A 23183-nucleotide genomic window follows, 5' to 3' on the forward strand; every position below is an offset into this window, starting at 1 on the left:
ACACCATTCCAAAAGCTTGAACTATACCCCTCCTTGGCTATGTTAAATTTGTTCTCTGCATTCCCCAAATTAGTTGTCTCCAAATCAAGGTATATGTATTACTACAGGAAGTGAGCCAGATAATCCTTTGGGATGCAAGACAAAAATATTATAATAAATAACATTTAAACATAAATAAATGAATTAATTCTACTAATATTTAAGATGTAGATGAATACTGATCTTCTCACTCTATCCCAACACCAGTTGGAGGATTGCCGCATGTCATCTAAGATGTTCCTTCAAGGAAGGGCGGAAGTTCAATTAGGAGAATGGATTTACAGTGACAAACTTTGTTTTCTCCCCTAACAGGATGTCATGGGTTGTGACATACCTCTTTCAGGGTCAGTAAATTTCTGGATAGCGTTATCTAGTTTTAACAAAATTAAGTCATAAAATGGACAAGCAGCTGAAAAATATCTCTGCAAGAAACTATGGATTGAAGATATTGATAGTAGTATAAGCACAAGCAAACTAAACATAGCAGAGTGTACATTTTCTTACTTAGCAAAATACTTACATAAGCTCTTCATCAACAACTGATAGAATAAAAACAATGCCAGTATAATAAAATTTAAAGGGAAGATGACAAAAATTAGAAGTTAGAAAACAATTGGAAAAGTGCATTTAATTCTCATCTAAGTATGTGTTACCCCTGGAGATTATGGTTGATGACAGTATTAAGCCATGATCATTAGATAAGCTGTTAAGAACTAAGTGCTGAGAAAAGTGTTGATTTTTACTGAGCCATAAATATCAATAATTATTTTGCTGAGAGTTTTCTGTGTCAATAATAAATGATATAAAATATCAAATCATGCAGAATTATTGCATATATATCATTATCACAGAGTTTTCTGTGTCAATAATAAATGATATAAAATATCAAATCATGCAGAATTATTGCAATATTTTGTCCTCTAAATATTTTTTCTACTTTTTATTTTATACTTTGTGGATATTTTATAACACACATATGAACATATCAGTATGGCAGTATAATTATATAAACTGTAAACAAATAATATTCATATATTGGGAGTAAATTCAAAAATTTTAATGAGAGGTGCATGATTAAAATGGTTTGGTAATAACTGTCTTAGGATATGAATGACCCATTGTCTACACATTGTATTCATACAAATCTAAAACCACTAATGGAATTTTTTTATTCAAGTAATTGGTTAATTTGATAAATATTTAAAATCCATTAAACAGACTAGTGCCATGCAGAAACAGAAAATGTTGCATTAATGCTAAAAGGCCTGTATTCAAAAATGAGAATTTTGATAAAATTTTAGCTAGTTTTTCTTACAACATATAGTTAAATTAGGCTAATTCATCACATTACATGGACATGAGCATAGGGTTCTAAATACAATGTGAAGAAGAGGTTTCCAAAAAATAAGAAAATAAAAACAAATAATAAGAATAAAAGAGTGTAGTAGCAGTTAAACAAATTTAAAAGAAAATAACAATTCTGCATGTATAAATGAACTTATACGGACTTGCAACTCAAAAAGCTTGTTTTCTGTGTAATAAATTGGTATATTTAACATAAACAGACTATATAGTTGATACTATAATTATTAAATATTTTAAATAAAACTGCTTACATCAATGTGACTTACAATTGTTCCTGATTAATACAAAATACAAACATTTTTTTGTATAGGAATGCAATTGTGTATCTAAATTATTAACAATATTGTTCTTTGAATGTACAATATATATTAAACTTGTAATAAAAAAATAGTGTATATTTTAAAATTTCTGCTCATGCTAATGATTCATATTTAAGGCTTTCAAATATAAAATTAGTTTATAAACTCAAGAAAATCAGCTCAGTTTTGCATTCTACTTGAAGTTAAATATTTAAAAGTAATTTAAAATGGGTTTTTGAGAAATAATTTATTCTTATATGTTTATTATTTAAAAATCAATGATGTGTTTTAAAGAACCAAAGAAATAGCCTCAAGGATTCTAAATCATACTGTCACACATTGTAAATTGTATTTACACAAAAGACTCTTTAAATTCTCAATTAGAATTAATGTACTTTTTGTTATTTTTGATATATTTTAAATAAAAAGAATAAAGTGGAGCTATTGTACTTTAGAAATATCAAACTTTTTAAAATGCCTTGGAAAAATTCTTATACCATGTTAAATATATAACATTTAAATTACTATTTTAATTCTTTATTTGGAAAACAGTGATTTATACTTTATTTGCAAACAGTGATTTTTATTTTGATGTTTGGGGAATGTTGGGAAACTTTAGGGGAAGAAGAATCTTCTGAGCACTTGTGAAATTTTATTAAATCCACTCTATTTTTCTCCTTTAATACAGAAACTAAAAGTAGACCAAAAAAAAGAAAAAAGAAGAAGGTAACTGCCAATCTCAAAGAAAAATGCTTCAAACAGAGAGACATACACAATAGTTCTATTTCCAACTTCCCAGCTCAATTGGGATTTCAATTAAATATGAGGCAGTCAAGTAGGGTAGTCAAATAAATGTAAGATAATGAAAAGATGAAGTGCTCTTAATATAATCATCTTCAATTTAGTGTGCAGATAATAAAGTGAGCTAACTGATGACAAACCCAAATGCAAAGCAGTCCAGGCATTAATATTTATCATGTTCAAGGGAAGTTCAACAATTGAAATAACATATATGTAGAGTGAATTTTTTTAATACCTTAGAGACACAACTTACATTTCTCTAAAAATGTTTTCAGTATCTAATAATCAGGAGCAACTATAATTCACATGGTTGTAAGCATTTGACTCTCAGAGGAAACTTGGCAATAAGGAGATGCTGTGCTTTGGGTATTAAGACATAATACTTCCCACATCCAATGTGCCATCTAAATGTGTCAATTTTACTTCCAAAGCATCTGTCTCCATATCCCACCTTTCTTTCCCATCTACAGTATACTGTAGTTCCATTTAGGTGAGATGATAATATATTTCAACTTCTCTATTAAAATATACCCCTTATGCTTAATCTTGGGTTCACACCAATCACCACTGACACAAACTAAATTTTATTCCTTAAAGACAAAGATGCTACTGACATTCTCTACTTAAAATAAGAAAAATCACCAAAAGCAAGCAAATCAGCATGCCCAAACAAACTTGTGGTTAGCTACCTGTTGCCTACTAGATAGACTTATGATTCTGGCTACTTAATGTCTTTCAAAATGTACTACCCAATTTCCCCTGAACTAGCTGTTTAAAATTCATGACACTCAAAGCTCAATCTCCTCCCAGAGCATCCTATGATCCTGCTACTCTAAACTCTTTAATTGTCACTCCTGGTCACGTTTGACTTGGTCAATGCACTGAACCTTTACAGATTTAAGGGCTAAAGAAGCCTCCAAGAAACGTGTTATATATATATATATATATATATATATATATATATATATATATACAATCTAAATGCATCTTCATCAAAATATATATTTCTCTTACTATGGTGGATTTAACTGTGTCCTCACATTTGTTGATACTCCTCCTTCTAGGAGGTGGAGCTTAATTCTCTTCCCAATGACCTCTGATTATGTCTCCAGTTCGTGCACAGACAACTTTAGAAGCTTATGGACATTTACAGGAAGTTTAGGTATATTTGTAAAAAGACAAATTTAATCAGGTCTTGAACTTCCTATAGTGTTCTAAAAATGTCTACCTTGATTTGAGTAAATTCAGCTTTTTCTATGTAATTTATAAAAGGCAAAATCATAAAGAGTTGTAAAATTACTAGAACATTTACTGAAAACTCTCTTAGTTAATAATATATTTTTAAGGACTGAATTTTGAATTTTTATTTGTAGCAAGATAAAAAAGTAAAGCAATTAACAATTTTTTTCTCCCAAATTTAATTCATACTTTGTAGAGAGGCTACTGACTTTAAAAAAGCATAGTGGAAGAAAGTTACATTATTTTACATTAATTTTCAGAACAAACCTATGAAATTAAGAAACTCTTGCAAATTTGTTTAAATCACAGACCCATGAGCACATCTAGTTTCCCTCCCTAACCTCATAAATAACCAGTCAGCAGAGACAGATGCTCATCAATTCAAAATACAGTCCCGTGGAAACTCTCGCAAACTAGTATGCAATATAGTAACCTATATAATAGCTTATTTGTAGTAGATTTTAGAGTGTTTTTTTCCCATTTATATATGAAAATAAAATTACAACTGTATTAAAGTCCATTTCCTATTGTTCAGTCATCTGGGGACATGGAAAACTGCATCTCCCTCCTAATTACTCTACATATGACTCATTTCTATAATCAGATCAACTTTGTCCTTTTCTCTAAGCTAAACAAATCTAATTAATTTAATGTCTGTTTGCCAAAGTTTAATTATCTTTGCTTCTCTTTTCTGACCATCTCCTGTTCTTCTACTCTTTTTTTTTTTACACTTTAAAGTTCAGTATCCAAAACTAGATACAATTATAGAAACCTGATTGATGTATAACAGTGAAAGATTACATCTACTTCTTCCATAATTATTTTATTTAATATTTGTTAGTATTTTATTTGATTATTTTTATCATGGTATTTCACTGTAGATTTCACCAATGCCATAGATGCCATCTTCAGTAACCCTTTTCTTCCCCTAAATCTTATAACATTTCCCCCAGAGGTTCTCTTCTTAATTCATTCATATATCAATAATTTTGAGGCTCTGACAGTGCCATCTACTTCTGTATCTATCCTTTCCAATCCATCTATCTTAAACCATTAGATTGGCCATCCTAAAGTAGTATTGCTTCACTACATCTTATGGGAACCCACTTCCTGTTAGCTGTCCCATTAACCCTTCTGTCTACTTTGAAGATGTTCCTTATTACATCCCTGGGCATGAAGTGAGCTGGATATTCCTGATAATTTCTCTTATAATACTCTCTTCCTCCTCTGTCATAGTATTTATAATACTCTTTTGTAATTTTCTATTTAAATCTTTGTCTTCCCTGTCTTAATCCAAATTCATTGAGAACATTGACTATGTGATGCACTATTTATCTTGACAGCATAGCACTAAGACTGTCCATACATACTTGTTATCAGAATATGTAAATGAATTTACATGCAAATAATGTAAAAATATGAAATCAATGAATTTAAATACTTTCATAAATAAAATTTCTCTGCAGCTCATTAGACATGTCTGAATCTAAACTTTTTGTCTATCCTAGAAAAAGGACAAGGGTGCATGTTATCTTGGAGGGAGGAGAATAAGACAAAACAGTAACTCCTGGATAAAGAAACTCTAGGTCTAAAAAGGGAGAAATAGGGAGATGAAATAAGTCAGACCTGAGGTTCCTGAATACTCATCTGGGTTATAACTTCATAGATAAGGGACCATGAAACTACAAAATGCCCCTGAATAAAGGAAACATTTGAGTCCAGTGGAGCTTTTGTTTATCTTCTCATAAGGGAATCTGGACCAGACCCCTATTATTTATACAATTTTAGGAGAAGAGAAATAGTGCTTGATTTATTTAGAGCCAGAGAGGTGTTTAAGAATATTCCTCCTACACCCAAGTCAATTCTTGGGCACTATGGAGGGATAGTCGAGAGCTAGTAGGTCAATAGCTAGTATTGAGAGAGGATGATGATCCCATGGCAAAGGCTACACTTAAAAAGCCTAGGACAAGTAGTCGAACATGTTGGAGGCCCCAGGGTTCAACAGTACCAGCAAAAGCAGTGGTGGGGATGGGTCCACAAGGAGGGTCCAGCAGGCTCTGACTGTGGCCAAGACACTGATGAGCTTTCGCAGCCATAGTTTGCACCATAAATGGCAGAAGGACACCCAATGCTAAAGAGTATCAATGTACAATCCAGTAAGGACCCAGAAGACAGGAGAAGGATCTCATACAAAGCTTAGGCTCAAGACCTTGTCATGATGTGGACACATAAGCAGTCTTCCACACATCAGGCATACTGAGGAGCAGAAGAATCCCTGGAAGACTGGGCATTTTCCTAAAGGAGACTGTTTCAAAAGTTTTTTTTTTTTTTTAAAAAAAGGCTTCTTTACTTTTAACTGTAATTTTCCAAAACTCCCTTGTCCTCAGCAGAAATGGAAACTTTGGAGCCTAATGAAAAGGCTCATAGGAAATAATCCTAATGTATTTTCTAGAATACCTAAGGGATGTTATGAAAAAATTCTACCCAGCAACAGATAAATTTCATTTTTATTTATAAACAGACCATTTACCCCATCGTCACTGGGTTGGATTCATGGGAATTTCTTGCTCCTTCACAAACTCTGAGTAAACATTCTAAAGCTGCATACAGGGTCAGAGTGCAAAACCTGCCCACAAATTTCAGCTCTAATATATTGGTACAAACCTATTATCCAGTTGGCCTTAATACTTATGCCTCCCATTATGGATTGAATTGTATCCTCCCAAAATGTATATATTGAGACCACACTCCCAATGTGACTGTATTTGGAGATTGGGCTTTTAAGGAGGTAATTAAGGTTAAATAAGATCATAAGGGTGAGTCCCTAATCTGATAGTACTGATGCCCTTATAAAAAGAGCAAGAGACACCAAAACTCTCTTTCCCCTTCTGTACAGAGAAAACATCATGTGAGGACACAGGGAGAAGGTGGTGATCTATAAATCAGGAAGAGAAGTCTCACCAGGAGCCAAATGTTCCAGCACCTTAATCTTGAACTTCTTGCCTCTAGAACTGTGAGAAAATTAGTTTCTGTTGTTTAAGCCACCCGGCCTGTGGTATTTTGTTACGGCAACCTGAACAGACTAATATACTACTCTAAATAAATTTTCTGTAGTCATATCTATTTCTTCACTGTGTTGCATAGTTTCCCATTTTTGTGTATTTATTCATGAATCACCTCACTTTTTATTTTTTTTCTTCTATTCCCGCTACTACTGATCTTTAATAACTAAGTCAGCTTCTACCTTCTAGGTCCTAGTACTCATTTTTCTCTCTCTATGCTAGGATCTCAGAGCTACACAAATTAGCTCTTAATTGAATCTATATTGCTCATGTTTATTTATTAGACTTTATTCAGCAATTTGACTTTGAATTTCTTGGGAAAGTTGGCAACATTTATACTTCTTGAATAAATCCTACTGGAGAACTTTATTCTAAATGAGAAAATTCCAGGAATAAAAGAAAAAAATCCCGTAACAAGAACATCTTATTTTCCCTCATTTCTAAATTATCTCTTTTACCCTTTTCTCTAGAAATTAAAGATGTTTAAAATTCAAAAAAATCCTACTACATCATACAGGATGTTTGACTATTGAGTACGTTCTTTCAAGCTTATGGTCAATGTGGACCTTCTGGGTCTATTTTATTTCATTTGTAGTTTCATGAGGTTATTTTATTACCATACATTTTAATCCCGTACTAATAATTAATTTCCTTTTAATGAATGTACTTTTCTTATTGATTTTGTACTACGTATAGTTGTTTAGACTAATCTATGTTTTGAGTTTAATTTTTTGCTTTTTCTTTTGTTTTTTGGCTTTAATTTTTATTCTGTGACCACTTATTCAAAAAAGCCATATCTCTTATATCTGAATATCATCATAACATGTCTAAAATATTGTAGAAAAATCGAAAGTCATGGAGTCAGAAGACCATTAAATAATGATCTCTTTTTTTCCTCTGAGCTTCTTAGCATTCTCTTAAAAATATGGAAAATCCAGTCTCTATTTAATTATAAAGAAGAACTAAAAAAAAAAAAAAAGCTACAATGTATAAAATAGATAACTAATGAGAACCTACTGTACAGCACAAGGAACTCTACTCAGTGCTCTGTGGTGACCTAAGCGGGAAGCAAATCCAAAATAGAGGGGATATATGTATACATATAGGAGATTCACTTTGCTGTACAGTAGAAACTAATACAACATTGGAATGCAACTATACTCCAGTTAAAAATTAATTTTAAAAATATGAAAGTGTTTTTAAACCATGAATAACAATAAAAATATGCTATTCTTTGGAAAGATCAGAAATTTTAAAATTATTTAAGTTCCAACTAATTGAGAATACTTTATAAATAATTTAAAACAAAATGCTACATCATATTTTGCATACTATTGCAAATGTCAAATGTCGTCAAATTCATTTATCATGTTATTATTTGATTAAAATATAATTAAACTTTTAAATGCCTAAATTAGCATGGCAATGATATTGATAGTTTTGATACAATTATTCTCAAGTAAATTTGCTATATGGGCCATAGCCAGCTTATGGTACTTACATAGGTCTAAATATCCATCATGGTCATCTCTTTACTGTCACTAAATCTGTGAATTTAATTTTGCTGCTTGTCTGTCTTCTTTTGAAATAAAAAGACTGCACTAGGTTTAAAAAAAAGTAAAAGATTTAGACGTTGGATAATGGCATTGAGAGCAAAATCAAGGGGAAAGGGTAAGCTGGGACGAAACGAGAGAGTAGCATTGACATATATACACTACCAAATGTAAAATAGATAGCTAGTGGGAAGCAGCTGCATCACACAGGGAGATCAGCTCGGTGCTTCGGGGTGGGATAGGGAGAGTGGGAGGGAGACACAAGAGGGAGGGGATATGGGGATATATGTATACATATAACTGATTCACTTTGTTATACAGCAGAAACTAACACATTGTAAAGCAAGTATACTTCAATAAAGATGTTTAAAAATAATTTACATAACAATGTTGCTGTGTTCCAAGGGAAATTACAGTGAATGGTACAAAAAGAAGCAGTGAGGATCCAAGAAAACTACCACTGACTCTGGTTGGGGCATGAAAGAATGTGTATACACAGATATACAAAAACATGCACAAGTACACACACATGTACATATTTAATAGTTTCTTTTTTTCCCTATGAATGATATGTATTCTACTGTCCTCAAAGTGAGGGCTCTGGGAGATCATTTATTCTGCCACCACCCTATCCCAGCTTATAATTGGTACCAAAAAAATTCTTACCCTAAAATATCTGGTATCTCAAGCTTGATTTACATATTTCCATTTCATAAGTATCCTCAGATAATCATATCTAAACAAGAGAAACTTTTATTATATAAGATTTATTATATTATGTTGCCTTTTCCTTTTTGTTTTTTATCATCTCTAGAAAGTCTACTTTTCATAACATATTTTTAATCAAAATAAGATATTGCTATGTTGTTCATAGAATACCCCCCAAAAAATCCCCTCATTATTAAAGGCAATTACAAAGTGTAAGTATCATTTCTATCTGGCTATTAAGTCTCTGATCAATATGAAAGTAGCCAGGAAGCATAGGAGGTAATCTGTTCACTAATAAACTGTACATGAAACTTTGTGATTTATTATATTTTTAGAATTTAATGTGCACATAAATATTTCAATTTGCTCATTTCAAATATATTCAGAAACATACTAATAGATATTTGGATAACACCAAAGTCATGAAGTCTGAGGTTTTAAAATTGAATTATTATATTAAATAGAAATAACCAGTGATGAAAGGCTATTTTTCTTATAAAGTATCATACTCTCTAGTTTTAATCATCTTTTACTCATATAGATTTTCCCAACACTTTCCACTGTCCCAAATCCTACAAACCAGAATAAAGCATTATTTTGTACCTTTAATTTCTCACTGTACATTTTAATCTCTTTTCTGGCACACCACTGTCTGTCTGAATTATACTCATGTGCCCGTATATCTATGTTCTGTATTAGATTCTATAAAAAAGGTATTTGAGGATATAATATGTTTATTACAATTTATTTTTTATAGAATATGGTACAGTTTCTTACACAAAAGACATATTCAATAATATCTCTTGACTCAGTAAATCTGTAACAGGTTGTTAAAGGAAAGTTTCCTAACTTATTTTTTTATTTTTATTTTTATTGGAATATAGTTGCTTTACAATGTGTTAGTTTCTACTGTACAGCAAAGTGAATCAGCTATACATATACATATATCCCCTCTTGATGTTACATTCCAAAGTAGCTTGTAAGATATAACTCTAAGCAGACATTTTATGGTAGATGATTGAGAACTAGTTAGAGGATTCACCCATATCTAATATATAAAAGGGTCAGATTTGTCTGTAGAATTTTGTGAAGAAAGTGTAATCGAAAATACCTGCACTAAAATTTCAATCTCCAGCAAGGAGTAGAATGCAGGCCACTATCCCAAGTCCTCAGGATGCAGTACCACTTGAAAGCTTACTATGTGTCTCCTGCCATTGGGATCGAGGGAGCTGATGTCTGACAAAGATGAGGGTGAGGACCTGGCTGGAGCAAGACTCTGTCTGGGAATGAACTGTACTTTTCTCTCAAGCCAGTCAAAGGGGTGTGAATTCCAGTGACCTCTTTAAAAGTTTTCCAGTTTCTGATGAATTCTGCCAGAGAGTGAGATGTCCTAGGAGTCTATCTTCAGATGCCAAAGTAGAAAGGGGTTCGGGAGCGTGCAGATGAAAGCTTGGCCTGGTCTACATTGAGAGACTTGAAGCTGAAGGGGCCCTATATGGGACATGTGATCACAGACCACAAAAGCCCCAAAACACTTTAAGATGATACCTATTTGGTAAAATCTTTTGAGTTTTCTTTCCCTTCCTCTCTTCTCTCAGACCAGCTCTGAGAAGGATGAAAATCTTTTATTGAAAGGAAAATATCAGATAGAAGAGAGCAGAAAGACCCCTAATCTACTTCTAAAACTGTAGGTTCTCACCTGCAACAAGCCTCAGCAGGAGGTGACGGAGACAATCTAATTGTCTTGTTTTTAAGAGCTTTCTTGAGATATAATTGACATAAAATAAACTGCACAAATTGAAAGTGTAAAATTTAATAAGCTTGACAGATGCATGCTTCTGTAAGACCATAGCATAATCAAGATAGTCAACATATCATCACCTCCCAAAATTTCCTCATGCTACTTTGTAATCCTTTCCTCCTTCTTATCTTCACCCCACCTTGCCATCCCTAAATAACCACTAACCTATTATACTAGAGATTAGTTTGCATTTTCTTGAATTTTATATGAATGAAATCATATAGCATCTATTCTTTTGTGGGGAGGAGAGGTCTGGTTTCTTTTATTCCACAGAATTACTTGGAGGTTCATCCATGGTATTCTTGTATCAATGGTTCGTATCAATGGTTCACTCATTTTTATTGCTAATGTTTCATTTTTTAGGTATACCACAATTTATTCACCTGGTAGTAGACATTTAGATTAATTTTGTCTAGTACAAATATTTCTGCTATGAATAAATGTACATTTTTTGGTAGGGATATATATTTCCTTTTTTTCTCTTGGGTAAATGCCTAGGAGCAGAATGGATGGGTCATATGGTTGGTATATGCTTGACTTTTAAAAAAGAACAACCCGGCAGACATTTCCCAAAGTGGTTGTATAATTTTCATTCACACCAGCAGTGATTGAAAGAGTTCAAATAGCTCTGCATCCTCTTCAGTGCTTGACACGAACAGCCTTTTTTAATATTAGCCATTTGAATGGGCATGTCATGGTGTCGCATTGTGATTTTAATTTTCCTTTCATTCAAAACTAATGATGTTGAGCATATTTTAATGTGTATATTTGCAATTTACCTAAAACTGAACATTTCAAATTATAGAAATTAAGCAGTTTTTATGACTTTAAGTGACTCCAGGTCTGTCTGTTCCTTGATTAAACAACATTCCAGTCATAATTAAATGAACTTTTGTTCAGCTTATTATTTCAATAAACACCTCCTGGTTTAGTAACTCAGCAAACCTATAATATCTTGTTTAATTAGTTCAAAGTTGTATAGGTGTTAATGTGGCAGACTGTTAATCAAAGAAAGCTGCTTTTAGGAAACAATAGGGTAATTTTTGATTGTTATAGTACTAAGCAAGGCATTTGTGAGAAATTAAGCATATTACCAAAAATAAATGGTGAAACTGCAGGATGATGTGAGGTTCACTGGATGTCTTTTAAGTGTCCCAAAACAGGTTTCAGACAACTGCTTCAGACTGGAGGCATCACACTGAACATCATCCAACTAAGAAATGAAAATTAAACATTAAATTCAATAAAATATGACTGCAAAGTTGATTTCAAATTCTGCAGTGTGTATTAAACACCAATGTTGTATCTAGTAAGCTATGATACAGTAGAGGCTTCAAATCCATCACATATGTGTTTTAAACAATCTTATATATTTTCGATTTTTAAATCCGGGACAAGAAGGAACTTGTGTTACATAATCTTATATTTATTATATTTCATTCTATTAACCAATTATCCATACATTTTTCCCAAACTACTTGCTAACTTGACTCATAAAATCTCCTGTAGTTACTCACTGATTCAATGCAAATTTTTTTCAGTAGTATTTTTAAAAAATGGGTTGGGGAGTCGACCCTGACAAGCAGCCACAGATATTTCCAGTTTTATAAATGCAATTCCTTTGACATTACATTAGACCTTTTGCATTATTGAACTAATGAGGAAGAGAAATATAAGAATGGTGATTTAATATTAACCCTCAAAAGTAAGGTTTCAGCAGCATCCTTGCTGTCAGTCTATAAGGATGGTTGTAATAAATTGGAAAGAAACATCACTCTAAGAGCTCTCTTCATAAAAAAAACAAAATAGTCACAAACTTGAAGTTTATTTTTCCAATGTCCACATACTCTGAGAAAGCTTAATTCATTTTTTATATAATTTTTAATCAATTTTTACTTTGAGAAATGGAAATGCTAGAAAAGAAAAATGAATCCCAGTAGTTAGAACATTCTCAGAATGTTTTTTTTTTCTGACCTAACATTGTTCCATAAATTTTATTAGCAAAATATTCAAAATTGAGTATGAGTTACTCTTTTCGTGTGGAAATCTGAGAATCATTGTCCTGTAATTAGCTATAACAAGCTGATACTTCCCCTTTCAATTCCACACTGGAAGATCTATTCTACTATCCCCCACCCCTTTCCATTACTGTTACTCCCTTTTTCAACAGTAAAATACCTTGCTGCAATTGTCCACAATGCATAATCTCATTTGTCAATCCCAGAATACGTAGAAAGCGGTTTCAAATTTACTAATCCATACCAATACAGAAATCTTGCTAACTAGATTTCAGAACCTTTTAAAAAATATTTTTGTCTTTATACTGAAGGCATTATAGGCAAAATACAATGGTAATATGTTTACAAGTTACTTGGGTTGTTTCTTTGTCCCACCCATCACTCTGGTTGTGCTATTCATTTGAAATACAGTTAGGTTAATTTGTTTTCCATTTTAACGTTTTTTTTCCAGCATCATTTATTTTATTTTATTGACTATATAAAACCTTAATTTGTATCCAGATGTCAGAACTATACCAAAAGAAGGGAGATCTGAGATGTTTTAGAACCATCATTCTTAGGTTTTGATTTTTAAAAGTAAAAACATATAAATTTCCTATTTCCCCTTCTTTCTTATGCAAATGGTAGCATACAATATACAATCTGTTGCTGTTTTTTTTTTTTCTGACCTAATGTTATTAAGTGAAATTATTTCACATTAGTTAATATAGAGCTTCTTCAGTTTTTCTAATAACTGTATAGACTCCAGTGTGCAATTATACCATAGTTTTTTCAGCCAATATCCTATGTTTGTGATTATATTTTCCTCCAGTATCTTGCACTTATAAATAATGCAGCAATAAATAATTTGGTGCATGTGTATTTTCATATAGTTTGAGATATTTTTTCATTCTAAAAATTGAAATTCCTAAATCCATATATTGTTTTAACATATATTAAAACATTATCTTTCTTAAGAGTTATAAAAGCTTATATTCCTAGCAGCAATGTTTGAATGCTTGTATTTCTGTGAGAGAAAGACAGAGACAGAGAGATTTGTTTCAGAGATTTGACCTTTGCAGTAATTTCAGTGGTTTGACCTTATCCAGAACTGGTTAAGCAGTGTTTATAAATCTGTTTTCTTGTATCTGATGCTGGATCTTGAGGTACACAGCGACAGGCAGCAAGGAGGGGAGGATAGATGTCATGTCAGGGTGAGAGCAAGAACCCAAAGCACAAGCTATATAGCCCATGAGGAGAAGCTGAAACCTATGTCACTTGTTGTTGTCTCTGTCCTCAGTGGCTTGGGTGTTCTACAAAAGCTGGGCTTTGTCACAGAGCTAACACAAACCCAACTTAGGAGTTAGTGAAGCCAGAAAAGGAACAAAGGAAAGGTGAAGCAACTGCAGGCCCAGCTGCAGCCTTATATAAAAAAGAGGAGTCAGGCCATCAGCAACAAGGTGTGAAGGCTACAAAATGGCTGCCGCTTCACAGGCATCCTCGAATCTCTCACAGAAGTCTCTCCTATAACCCACTCTAAACAGAAACATACAGGAAAGGAAATCATAGCGAATGTATTTCAGCATAGCCATGTTGACACGTCACAAGACAACATAAGGATTCTATACCAGCGTTTTCTATTTTCAAACTGAGTTCTCAAGTTCTGTGCTATGCAATTATGATCAGAAGATGATTAGAGACTTCTTTCCATGACTTTTGAGTGTAAGTATAGTAGAAGCTGCCATGTCCAGGCAATTGAGGAAAATGCATTTGCAAAGAAATGATGTCTAACCAGAATTAGTAATATCTAGCATGGTACTTAGCACAGTGGCAAAAAGTAAGCACTCAGTTAGTACAAATTCAATGAATGACTAGATTGGGGAAAGTGGAGAAAGGAGAAGAAACAGTCATAATGGATATGAAAGCAAGGCAAATGGTGCCAGAAACTTGATGGTCCTGGGGAACCAGAAGAATAGCTGAAAACCAAATATCCTGAAGTCATAGCTAAAAGCCTAGTGAATCAAACCCTGGATTTTCACATGGTACTTGTAATCTGATAAATAGATGGTCTTTTTGTTTGTTCATTTTAAACTTCCTTTTATATCTTTATGTTAACAGGAATGTTTACAAAATATTTTGTGGATTTAGTGTTTTCTGAAATATGCACTGAAAAATTCTTGTCTGTTTTCTACATCACTCATTTGCACAGATTTATAAAATACTTGCATTAGTCAAGAAATTAACTTTCTTCTATTCAGTAAACATTATGAAGCAAACAACTGTCCTTTAGATCTATTGCTTGAATAGAAAAGAACAAATATTTTCTGGAGAATTTTGAGTAAATTCTTAAATTTATAATTTTCTTAGATTATATTTTTTAGAAAGATTTTTTTAAAGAAATGACCCAAATACCATAGTTTGTCTAGGGAGACTTTCAGTACACATGAAAGCTGGTAATACTTAAAATTTTGTTGTTAATATTAGATTACCACAATAGGATAGGAGATATGATCAGAGACCATGAATTGCTCTAACAGAAAATACTATGAGATATCATTTTGACCCGGATTCCGATTTTGATGAAGTGTGCAAACACCCTGTGTCAGAGCAAATTTATTTTAAAAGTCAATAGTGATAAGTGATGGATGAAAAGTGCAAATCTATCTTTGTGAGCAATAGAGTTTTAATAGAACTAATCTATATGGTCAAGAGAATAGCACGTGTCCCAGTAATGGTTCATGCAAGGTGAAAGATGGGAATTAGTTTTTCAAAAAGCATAAAGAAAAAAATGAAAAGTTAGTCATATTTTATCTTAAATACCATAAAGTATTCTATGCATTAGCCTTTGAAGTTTCCTGTTTCTTCATTGATTATTCAGTGTAATTATAACCATGCATGAAATAAGGTCACTTAGGATATAACTGAATATAGTAAACTTGAATTTAGCTTTGGAGCTTCACTCCAAAATGGAAATGAGTGTGGTTACTTAGAGAAAAAATTTTCAAACCAATTAACATATTCCCATTGTTTCCTTTATGACATCAATTGCCATTAAAGCACTGTGCAAAATTTTACTGCACATCACATAATGGAATAGAAAAGTTCTTGCCATCTAACTTTAAGATGTAGAAGGATTATCATTATAAGTATTTCCAGCATTCTGAATTGTACCTTAAACATTTCTCACCAAATGAAACACATAAACCAGTTATAACTGCCAAGGCACCCTTTTATATCTTATGTGTTGATTCCATGAGGTGAAATAGTAGCATGATTACTCAAAAAACACCCAGAGAACAATTTTGATCAGCTTTTTGATCCTGTATCTTCATTTGGTGAGAACTAAGACACTTACTTACTTTCTCACTTCAATTGTCCTTATTCTGGAATACCAAACTCCATGTGGGCTGCCTGTCCAATATTGGCACTTTAATTGTATGTCAGTGATGAAAAGCCATTTCACTCCTTAACTCTTATTATCATGTGGAATGTTTCAGCCTTAAACATTTCAGTCCTGTGGGACTCATGGATGCGAAACTCATTGGCTTTCAGAGCTGGATGGTTTGGTCACCCATACCTCAGGTGAGAGCCTTAAAAGTTTGGGCTCTATGTGTGTTGCCCAAACTCTTTATTCTCCAGGGAGAAACTGGGAGTTTGGGGTTCTCTCCTACCTGTAAGACTCTGTGCCAGGAGTGGGATTTATGGCCAAACTGTATCTCAGCCTTTCCTACCTGCTTCCATGTGGGTGTTTTCTAGTCATCTGTCATGTACAAGTCTTTCAGTTAGTTTCTGGATTTCTCTCAGAGAAGATTGATCAATGTGTAGTTGTATATTCAGCAGGTCTGTAGGAAGAGGGAAAATTAAGAGCCTCCTATCCTGCTACCTTGATACATGCCCAAAACAAAACAAAATAGCACAAAGCTTCCCCTCTCTTTTTTACATTTTCTTTGGTAGTGCCTTCCCACTCTGATGCTAGATTTGGCTGTGGGACTTGCTAATGCGATAATAACAAATGTGATACAAGTAGAGCTTTCCAATTAATTGCACTTGGCAACTCTCTCTTGTGACAATTGAAATCATTTTGACTAATCTATCACATTCATGTAAACAAAATCAGACTAGCTTATTGGATGATGTGAAACATGTGACCAGTATCCCCTGTTACCTTGAGCAATAGCCCACAAATCTCCAAACATGTGAGAAAGACCATTCAAGATAAGCCATCCCCCAGCCAACTCTCCAGCTGACTGCAAACACATGGGAAAGTGCAGACAAAAAAAACAGCAGACAGACGTATCATAGATTTGAGGGAAAAAAAAATATGGTTGCGGTTTTAATCCACTAAATTTGGGGGTGGTTTATGAAGCAAAAGCTAACAGTTATAGCAGAGAGGCTTTCCCTTACCATCCTAGAATAGCATATCTGATACTCTCTAAAATGTCATCTTGTTTTAAATTATCTTCATAGCTTTTGTAACCATCTGATTTTTTGTTTGTTTCTTTTTTCTCTGCATTTTCTCCACTATATTGTAAGCTCTCAGAGAGCATGATTTGACCTGGCTTTTTCATTCATATCTCCCAGAACCTATAGCAGTTTTTGACAAATACTAAGAAGTCAATGAATATTTTTTGAAATAATGAAGAAATGAAAAGTGTATTTGTAATCATAACACACTGTCAATACCATTCTTTAATACATTTGCTCATTCTATATGAGTTTTCCCAGAAAAAATTTTGAATCTTTTCCAGATATAATTAAGGTGTTTGATAAGTATTATTACCTTATTCTTCTATAGATGAATTAATTTTTGTTTTGAAGCCCAACTTTACCAAGTAGTGAACACTACAAATCTTTTAATTTGTGGCTCTTGAGCCTCTGCATTTTGAATAAGACTAAAGAAGACTAAATGAATTTGGGCAGTACAAAGTATTAAAAAGATATATTTACTACCCCTCTTTATCTTTCATTGTCCAAGCATCATCTGAGAAGTTCCTTTTTATATCTGATCTTCAGATACAAATCAGTGTCAGTCTCAGAAGCACCCTCAACTTCTACCATTAAATTCCCTCTCTTTCTCTCTTTTTCTCCCTTTCTACTTTCTCTCCTAGTTGTGAGGCACTCCAGAACTGCAGAAAATTCGAAAATTCAGCAGGGTTGTGTTGGTCTTTTTACCCTCCTCAGTTTTTTGGGATTTTTAAAAATTTATTTATTTATTTATTTATTATTTATTTATTTTTGGCTGTGTTGGGTCTTCGTTGCTGCTCATGGGCTTTCTCTAGTTGTGGTGAGTGGGGGTTACTCTTCGTTGCAGTGTGTGGGCTTCTCATTGCAGTGACTTGTTGCGGGGCATGGGCTCCAGGTGCACGGGTTTCAGTAGTTGTGGCACACGGTCTCAGTAGTTGTGACTCAGGGGCTCTAGAGCACAAGCTCAGTAGTTGTGGCACACGGGCTTAGTTGCTCTGTGGCATGAGGGGTCTTCCCGGCCCAGTGCTCAAACCTGTGTCCCCTGCATTGGCAGGCAGACTCTCAACCACTACACCACAAGGGAAGCCCATACCCTCCCCAGTTTTACTTTGCTTTACATAGAAAATTATTTTATACACTATGTAGTCATGCTGCTAGGATGTGCAGAAAATCTGTGAAGTTATCTAAGAACCCACTTTATGGAAACCCAGTAACAATGTCTATCCTCTTCCCTTGAGCCATGTTTATGTAAGCAAAATCTCTAGGATCATGCCATTACTTTGGGCATAAGTCTGTCTTGAGATTGAGTTTCCTCTGAGTTTCCCAGTTTCAGTTATTCCCTTGCAGGCTTAGCCTAATGGATAAAGTTCTGCTTAAGGACAAGCTCCTTTGCCAACTCTTCCATTTTTCTTATAACTTTCCCCTTACTCACTTAGTCCAGGGGTAAGGCAGATTCTCTCCTTTTATCATTCCAATCTTTGTGAATGCACATTAATTAGACCCAAATCACCAAATATTCTTATTTTTAATATATATGTATGTATCACAGATAAAAATCAAGATCAAGCTAAATAACTTTCCTCAACAGACTACTAAGTCTTCAATCAATTCAGCCACTCCAAATATCATGATAGGCTTATCTTAACAAATTATCCAATCTAACTAAGTCATTCTCAATACCAATGCATCCCAGAAACTTATATTTACATTTTTGTGTGTTGGAAATCACAGATACTATCAATGTTTCTCAAAGTACAATACCTGATTCACCTGTAATCATCTGGATGCTATTTCAGAATGCAAACTCCTGATTCACACCCCAGAAATACTTACTAAGAATCACAAGGATGGAGGAAGAGGGATCTGATTCTTATACACTTTAAAAATGAATGCATTAAAAAATGTACAATGTACATAAGAGTAAGTCTTTTAAAAATGTTTAGATGATGCAATTAGCCCACTTACAATTACACATGTACTTGAAGTTCTTTACACGTGGTATAAAGAATTCAATTCTATTCTCTCCTTCAAGGTAGAGCAATGGCTTGCCCTAACAAAAATGTTATCCAAATATTAAGAATGCAATAACCACAGAGTGCAGAGATGCAGTGGAGCCTTCCAGACACTTGAACATAATATCATATTGCTACTGCTCTATAGAATTTGTAATTTCAGACACTACTAATTACATCTGAATAATTCAGTTTAGCTAATATGGGAGTTCTTATTATTAGCGTACTTGACTTGATTAGTTTCAAGATCCTGACCTTGGCTTACTTCCCTGGACTTCATATTTTAGAAACAGATTTAATTTATAAACTTGTTCTAAACAAATCTGTGTTTGAAGTAACTCCTAAAATAGCTAAACAACTAATTCTTAAGGTAATTTGGTTAATTGATCTGTTGAGATTACCAAATGTTCAATATTTTCCAATGGATTTTTACATAAATTTTGGACAAGAATGGACTTTTTAAAGCATATTACACACTAAAGATTTTTTTTTTCAATTTGGTTAATTCATCTGTAATATTTTATGCTTGACTAGTAAAAAAATGTGTTAGAGTACACTACTAATACAATTATTTATGCTTTTTGTAATACTTAAAAACAATTACGTGCATGCAATCATTCAACTCCCTGAATGACTGACATTAAGCATCATTTTATTTCTGGAATTGTCTTAAACACATGTGAAATTCAGACAAAAGTCTTTGAATAAAGTAGACAGAGTAATTATGGAAATACTTGTTGAGCTTGCAATATTATTTATTTAGCCTCTATTACAGTTTATAGTCTAAAGCCAGTCAACACAAGCCATTAGGAAATGGCTTTTGGATTCACACTTCCTTGTTGCAGATTTCAGCCATATCACAGTGTTAAACTTCTCTAATTGTCAATTCCTAATACAGATGGTTTGAGGACAGAGTGAGTTATTAGTGAAACGCATAGTTAATGCTCACTCAGTGATAGCTATTACTAGGCCCTGGAGGTGTTTTCCTATAGTTATATTCTTTATATATTCCAAAGTAGCTAATATAAATATATTTTTTTAATATGGACACTTCTAGCTCTCCCATTGTGTGTCACACACATATCTGAGCTTTCATTGACTATGTTCCCCTCATTTGATGTAATAAGAAACAAAAATGATGAAGCTATAAAGATTCTTCGAAGGACAGAAGAGAATCTTACATAAGCCTATGACATCGAGTTTTTTAAGGACACAATGACTATTATTGGAAGTATAAGTATCATTTATATTTATTCAGGTACTTTAAAAATCTCAAAAAAAAAAAACCACCTCTGTTTGCTTCAGTTTCCATTTTACAAATGAATGCCTTAACAAATGATCAGTATCTTTTATAAGCAGAGATTCTGATCATCACAGCTGTGGCCACAGAGCCAACAGACACAGTGGGCTACTCTATTACCATGTGATGTGCATATTCAGGTGTAAAAAATCCAAAAGGTGAAATTCATCTAGCTTCCACTCTGAAGTGATGGTGTGTTATAATAAAGAAGAACATGATAAAGAACTACAGAACCTCGACCATCTTATTAACTACATTAAAGGGAGAGAATTGTAATATCAGGCAACAAGAGGAAAAATATGACATTCGTCAGTGAATTTGTATAAAATGTAGTAGTATGTATTATCATGTGAATGAGATAGGATTTTTTTTTTTTTAAACAAAGAACAGGGCTTCCCTGGTGGTGCAGTGGTAAAAAATCCACCTGCCAATGCAGGGGACACGGGTTCGAACCCTGGTCCGGGAAGATCCCACATGCCAGAGCAACTAAGCCCGTGTGCCACAACTACTGAGCCTGTGTGCCACAACTACTGAAGACTGCATGCCTATAGCCCATGCTCCACAACAAGAGAAGCCAGCGCAGTGAAAAGCCTGTGCACCACAATAAAGAGCAGGCCCCACTCACCGCAACTAGAAGAAAGCCCGCGCAGCAGCAAAGACCCAACATAGCCAAAAATAAATAAATAAATAAATAAATTTCTAAAAAAAAAAAAACTAAACAAAATAAAACAAAGAGCAATGTAGACTTCTAATTTTGTAACCTGTGACTTAGAGTAAAAGAAATCACATTTTTCATTTTCTTCAGGCTATTCCAACTAACTTCTAATTTACCAGCCAAATTGGTTTCCCAAATTCGAATGTCTGCCTATGCTAACAGAATGTATAGAGTAATGTAATTACTTAATCCATTCATTATATGGGATAAAGATAGTACAGTTAAAATGTCAAATAGAATCAAGGCTATCTGAATGAGAAATACTTTCAATTGTAATTTTTCCTTTCCCAAAAGAGACATGAAGGTATAATTTCCTGCATGCATGAAATGTTTTATATTAGCTTCAGTCTCAGGAACCATTTCAAAGTACAAAGTACTTCATATTCGTGACTTTGGACAAGTTCTGTAATCTTTCAGGGCCTCAGTTTCCTCATCTCCAAAGTGAGAATTGTAATCCACTGTCCTCTCACCATATTATTAATCAAAAGTTTTATGAGTCCAGAAAACAATCAGTTTTTTAAGTAAGAAAAGATGCAGTGAGATTTTTCAATTTAATGAGATTGAAGCAATTACAATATTAAATTGACCTTAAAAGCTGAAATTTAATTAAGAAGTGTTTTATAGAAAAATGGTAAAAACCACAACTCAGTAAACATATTTTGCCCACATATGCTTGGAGCAACTCTGCTTTTGTCTCCTGCAGAAACCATGCATCTCTTGGAAAGCACGTGACCCAGCAGCAAGGAGGTGTCAAAAGGAAGACAACCTGTCCAGAGCCCATTATAATTATTCTGTGAAAGTTTTCAATAGCAATATATCCAGCCAGGATGGAGACTGGGAATGAGAAAGAAAAGTGAATCAACATTTTATCTGCAAAACACAAACAAATATACACATACACACACAGAGTAGTTGTGATTTTAGTAATCTCAGTAGGTCAAAAATAAAACAGTTTTCTGTAAAACCCATATAATACGGATAATTTGAAGACGAGAACCTAAATTTTAAGCGACACATAGTATTGATTCTTTCAACAGATATCTTTTAGTGTTTAATATATTAGACACTTGACATATATCTGTAAGCAAAACATCAAAGATCCCAGCTCTTGTAAGGATGTACATTCTAGGAAAGGAGGTAGCTAAGAAATAAATAGTAATCACAGTATACAAATTATATATAAGGTTGAAAGCAAATAAGTACTTGGAAAATGGAGAGAGGAGAGAGAGGAATGAGAGACAGGGAGAGAATGGGTAGATGAAGGGGATTGAAAATATACTTTCTGACCACAATCAGCTGCATGCAATATAGGCATGGAATAGTCAGGGAGGTAAATTTAATTAGGTTTTTCAAAATGTGTATGTGAAACCAGAAAGGGAAAGTGCTCTGGGGATGTAGGCAAAGGATGATTATCATGACTGACCATAGGATTAAACTTAGTTAGCAAGACAGAGAAATCATCAAAGAATAGTTGAAAAAAAGTGTTGTGTAGAATCCATGAAATATATGTTTTGTAGATCAAGGAATATCTTAAATGAGGGAATAATAGGGAATACACTGTTCTAAACCTGGATCCTTACATAAAATGAAGCTTGCATATATTGATAATGTATAACATAATAAAGATTCTTGTCTAAAAAGTAAAATTGTTTGTATTAATATAAAAATAATAAAACAATAATAAAATAAGATAGTACACTACTGAGTATTTTCATTAGGAAAAATAAAATTATTAAAATCATGCCAAATTGAACCCAACACATGAAATAAACATTTTAGTATTTTATTTGTAATTTGACATTGGTCACTGAGATAACATTGGAAGTTT

At 33.3% G+C, this 23183-nt stretch overlaps 1 pseudogene; it reads left to right on the top strand.

Moving 5' to 3' along the window:
• Positions 1 to 5722: 5722 nt before the first annotated feature.
• LOC114890226 overlaps positions 5723 to 23183 on the top strand; it is a 58083-nt pseudogene continuing 40622 nt past the window's right edge.

This window comes from Monodon monoceros, unplaced genomic scaffold, assembly GCF_005190385.1.
Source record: "Monodon monoceros isolate NGI ecotype Baffin Bay Population unplaced genomic scaffold, NGI_Narwhal_1 Super_Scaffold_11, whole genome shotgun sequence".
Taxonomy (NCBI): domain Eukaryota; kingdom Metazoa; phylum Chordata; class Mammalia; order Artiodactyla; family Monodontidae; genus Monodon; species Monodon monoceros.